This window comes from Lipophrys pholis (assembly GCF_963383615.2).
Source record: "Lipophrys pholis genome assembly, chromosome: 22".
Lineage (NCBI taxonomy): Eukaryota > Metazoa > Chordata > Actinopteri > Blenniiformes > Blenniidae > Lipophrys > Lipophrys pholis.
In genome coordinates, this window is record NC_137644.1 from 20,026,175 (window position 1) to 20,032,174 (window position 6,000).

A 6,000-nucleotide genomic window follows, 5' to 3' on the forward strand; every position below is an offset into this window, starting at 1 on the left:
CGTGTTGTCGTAGTTAGATAATAAAACCGCAGCCAGTCTGGTGATTCACCGGAGAGTTTCCCTGATAAATTCGTAATAACTGTGTATCTGAATATCTCCCGCATCCACGTGATCAACAACGTGACATGTGGTACCTGCCTCTCGCCTTCCTGTTTCACTCCTGAGTGCATGCTCTCTCGCCCTCCACAGGTGGAGGCTCAGGTGTAACGTGACGGCCCCTCGCCGATGGCTCGCCAGCCAGGAAGTCCATCGCAAAAAAAAAGATGTGAATAATTGATGCATCTGGGACCAAAAATAGGAGAAGCAGAGATGAGGAGGGAGGGAGAGGGAAGACGAGAGGCGGAGGGCCATTAAAGAGCCAGAGGAACAGGCAGAGTGAGCGATGACACGAGAACAGCGGGAAAACAATCGAGGACAGAAGGAACGACAGCGAGAGATTGGAAAAGAAAGACAGATGAAGTGAGATCCAACACTGAGCCTGAGAAAACTGCCATCCATCAAGTGGCTGGCCGGTAAATGGGGGGACGTGGTGAGCAGCCCCGCCACAAACTGCATTATTTACTGCAGCTCTTTTGCCAAAGTGGACACAGCTTCAGCGGACTGATCCAAGATTTTATTCTAAGCCATTAAATTATAGCTGAACCAGGCAAGGTTTTTTTATGGTACAAACACCCCCACCCGATCGCTGCAAATGGGGGAAAAGGAGTGTAAAGGTTTATATAAACGCTCTTAGTGCACAGGAAGATACAACTGGAAAGGTCGAGGCAAAGTACGACACAGTGATGAGGCAGATTACATCAAATCAACCTGCTAAGGAGACTAAATGTGTCCTCTGTATTTCTATTATGGCAGGAAAATGACTTATGTCTGCATGTTGAGAGGTGTGTGTGTGTGTGTGTGTGTGTGTGTGTGTGTGTGTGTGTGTGTGTGTGTGTGTGTGTGTGTGTGTGTGTGTGTGTGTGTGTGTGTGTGTGTGTGTGTGTGTGTGTGTGTGTGTGTGAATTTGCTTAAACTTGTGCGTTGTGTGTCTACAAGGACGTGTAAAAGCCTTCAGCTCCTCCATGGGCCTCTCACCCAGCTGGACTTTTACAAGTGGATTTTGCTCTTGTGCCAGTCTGTAACTAGGGTTTTCTCTCCCTCAGTCTGGACTCGCAGGCTCACTTTTTGTGAAGTCAGTGAAGTTACATTTGTGAATGCTGACCTCTACTACAGAGCTGCTCAGTGTTATGAAGACTTTATAGCTATAAAGAGGGAGATAAATAATCTTTCCAGTGCCAACCAAACCAGAGATATTGAGTAATGTGTCATGGCAGAAGAGTTCTTGTTCTAGTTCAGCTCAGAGGCACATCCACGGTGCAACTTCATGACATTTATGCATCCAAGATATGCACAAATTGTGTTACACACACATACAAATCTGTGTGTGTACAAATCTAAATAGATCCACATATCAGTCGTTCTCACTGAATTGAAAAAGGCTTTAGAAAAGGTGGATATTAAAGCAACTTTTAAAGTTTCAAAATGTAATCCACCGTCTGGAAACATGGTCACAACACAGTTTTCCTCCAGATTAACCTTCAGGGTGGCCTGATTGGTGCACGTTTGAATGGCTTTGCTGAAACTCGAGATCCACTTCAGGCTTCAGGAGGTCTGGATGTAAAGACAATAATTATTAAGAAAAGGCGTTACTGCCTCCTTCCCCTCAGCTCCGACCATGATGGCTCTTTTTATTCAACAAGAAGACAGCCTATATCTATAAGCGCTGATTACCTCGTTAATGCTCATTAACACACACATCCAATGGAACGACTTGGTTCATTCCTGCTTCATTTAATCAGATAATCTAATAATTCTTGTTCCTGTTGTTTGGCCCGCTTCTCGAGAATATCAGTATGTTTGTTTTTCAGGGTGGAAGTAAGCTGCTTCTTGTGTCTGTCTGAACTTTTTTAACTCAAAGTTGATGCTTTTAAAGCAGGTAAAACGGTCCAGTGTGAGGAAGTGACCCACAAGAGCCTGTGGTGGTGAGACGACTGGGTCAGAGTGAAACGAAGAGAAAGAAAGCCTCAACAATGGATTCGTTTATTAAACGGTAATGTGAGACTGCTATTAATAGAAGCTTCTTTATGGGAGGTTCAGCTGACGAAAGAGGATAAAATGTGTTGTTAGTCAGCCGCTGGGTCGATTGTTTCATGCTGCATGTTTGTGTTAATGTGACGTCCGTTAGTCTGACAGCACTTATGTATTTGTCATGTAAAAGTCCTTGTGCTCACGAGAGCGTTCTCCCTTGTTATGATCAGAATGTGGTTAAATAAAGCACAAACAAAGTGCAGCAACCTACTTTATCCACTATAGGATGAATCACAGCCTATTTCTGCAGTTTCACTGTCTTGTATTATTTTTCTTCAAGCGTGTCGCCTTCTTCATTTTCTCATAATTTCAATCTCAGACTTTAAACTGAAGCGCCCGTTGATTACGCAACATTTAGCAGTGGTCTCTGTCCACCCTTTAATAATGTATCGGCTGCTTTATATGCTTCGTGCTGCATTTTGAACATGAATAAATGATCCCCCCACCTTGAATGTGAAACAGCCTATACGTCTACGAGTATAAACAAGGCGTCACTGAGCAGAGCGTCGGCCTCCGCAGAGCGTTTCACATTATGACAGACCGGATGTGGAAGTTAATCTGCTGGAAACACGACGGTGCAGTGAAATCTGCATGTTTACAACATGTGAACATCTTTCAGAATGCAGATTCTTGTTATTCTAATTACTTTAGCCAACAAAGGCTGGGCCGTGAAGGTTAGGTTTTCATCTGCGTGTATTTAGTTTTTTAGTTTTTGGTTTGTATGTATGTATTTTACAAAGTTTTCACAAAAACCACTCGCCCGAATTACATGAAATCTTTAGGGCTGATTTGTCGTCATACAAGGACCAGTCCATGAGATTTTGGGACGTTAACGACTAAACGTTTCCAAATAAATCCCCAAAACCTACGAAAAAAAGTCCCTTACAAAGTGGATGAGCGAGGCACCTCATGGAGGAGATCAGCGTCTGTTGCCATGGAGACGCTCCCTGCTCAGTGTTTCACAGTGATGTAGCTCCCTGACATGCTAGTTAGCATCAATATGAGCTAACAGCTATCATGCTAGAGATGCTAAGTCAGTTCAACAAACAAATGTGGTGTTGGAGAAGGTCTGCGCTCTACCGAGTGTAGCTCTAGGTAATAAATGAATCGATCAATATTTTATAAAATTACAAAAACACAAAATAGATCATCTATATCCATTATAAATATACACACATATAACACATATTGCTAATGCAACATGTCTGGAAATGGGTAGGATGGAAGAAGTAAAAGTTATTTGATCCTTCTACTTCTCCAATAGTCACTAATCACATTTTATATTTATCCTACTTCCTGAATCCTGTGTATTAAATATATAGTTTCATATATATAGTCTATAGTACTCACATTACTCACCTTGTTATAATGACTGACAATCATTTCTATTTGTTAGGATTAACAGATCCTCCTGTTGTTATAATCCAGGGAGTGTTTTTTCTATTAGTTACACTTTGTGTTCAAATGGAAAAGGAGTTTTTTCTTTCGAACTGAACGTGTGGATGTCTGTAGAGTTTCTCCTCCGGTAACGGACTGGTGACCGTTGTCCATCATCTCCAGGTTGGACGTAGCCGTCTCGGAGATGGACGGATTAGTTGTGGCTGCTGGACGTCTGGACCGTCTGCTGAAGGGCCTCGGCCCGGCAGCCAGACGGAGAGAACGCCGCCTCTCTCTGTTTTAATGAATAATAAAGGTGCGTGAGAAAAGTGTGTTTAGTGTGAGGAATGTCAGATATCAGACGTGTGTGTGTGTGTGTGTGTGTGTGTGTGTGTGTGTGTGTGTGTGTGTGTGTGTGTGTGTGTGTGTGAGGCTGCAAGCAGCTCTGTCATCATCAGACTAATCCCTGCTGCGACATCTTAGAACTCACTAAATAAGCTTATATAATCCAGAAACACAGCATCAGTAATACACACACACACACACACACACACACACACACACACACACACACACACACACACACACACACACACACACACACACACACACACACACACACACACACACACACACACACACACACACACACACACACACACACACGCATTGGTACAGTCGTCTCTTATTCTCTATGAATACATGAAAACATGCCTGCTGCTCTTCCTATGGACACACGAGTGTTGGAGGGTCTTGGTGTTGATGTGTGTGGGGCCGGGGGTCAGTCTGGACCAGGTGCAGGGTCTTGGTGTTGATGTGTGTGGGGCCGGTGGTCAGTCTGGACCAGGTGCAGGGTCTTGGTGTTGATGTGTGTGGGGCCGGTGGTCAGTCTGGACCAGGTGCAGGGTCTTGGTGTTGATGTGTGTGGGGCCGGTGGTCAGTCTGGACCAGGTGCAGGGTCTTGGTGTTGATGTGTGTGGGGCCGGGGGTCAGTCTGGACCCGGTGCAGGGTCTTGGTGTTGATGTGTGTGGGGCCGGTGGTCAGTCTGGACCAGGTGCAGGGTCTTGGTGTTGATGTGTGTGGGGCCGGGGGTCAGTCTGGACCCGGTGCAGGGTCACACAGAACAAAGAGGTTTGCTGGTAACGAAGCTGAAATGGAGGACGTTGCTCGCTCCTCTTATCTGCAGCAGACGCTCACACAAAGGTGGTGTGAACCAATATAATCCAGATTTGGGAGGAACAATGAGCCCAAGACGTCTCAGATTGAGTTTTTTTCCGCTCTTATTCTTTAACAAACGGCAGAACCAGCAAATCCATTCCCGCTCCTTCATAATGGCGATGCAGTGAAGTCGTCATTATTCTCTCAGACATTGTCGCCATGTGAGGCTGCAGCGAACTCCAGGTCTCATCATTCTCATGGAAATGAGTATATTTCTAACATTATCCACAGAATTACATCCCGCTGCAGCTCCTCGGGTCCTGCTCTGCTGCTGAGTCTGTATGGAAGGTATTGATTAGAGTCGAGTCATTGATCGATCAGTGGCTGCACCTTGGAGAGGAAGTTTGGATTCAGTGTCCGTCCATCCATCCATCCATCCATCCATCCATTCATCCATTCATCCATCCATCATCCATCCATCCATCATCCATCCATCCATCCATCATCCATCCATCCATCCATCCATCCATCCATCCATCCATTAAACTGTTGATCTGTCCGTCCGTCTGTCCATCCATCCATCCATCCATCCATCCATCCATCCATTAAACTGTTGATCCGTCCGTCCATCCATCCATCCATCCATCCATCCATCCATCCATCCATCCATCCATCCATCCATCCATCCATTAAACTGTTGATCCGTCCGTCCGTCCGTCCGTCCGTCCGTCCATCCATCCATCCATCCATCCATCCATCCATCCATCCATCCATCCATCCATCCATCCATCCATCCATCCATTAAACTGTTGATCCGTCCGTCCATCCATCCATCCATCCATCCATCCATCCATCCATCCATCCATCCATCCATCCATCCATCCATTAAACTGTTGATCCGTCCGTCCGTCCGTCCGTCCATCCGTCCATCCATCCATCCATCCATCCATCCATCCATCCATCCATCCATCCATCTATCTATCTATCTATCTATCTATCTATCTATCTATCTATCTATCTATCTATCTATCTATCTATCCATCCATCCATCCATCCATCCATCCATCCATCCATCCATCCATCCATCCATCCATCCATCCATCCATCCATCCATCCATCCATCCATCCATCCATCCATCCATCCATCCATCCATCCATCCATCCATCCATCCATCCATCCATCCATCCAAAGTTAAAGCTGCTGACGTTCAGGGACTTTGTAGATCACAGCATTTTGCAAATTATGTCTAAAACGCATCAGAAAATCTAACCTGTCAATCTGCAGGTCAGATTAACATAAAGTCAGTTTAACTGAAAAGGAAGAAACTTTATGGAAC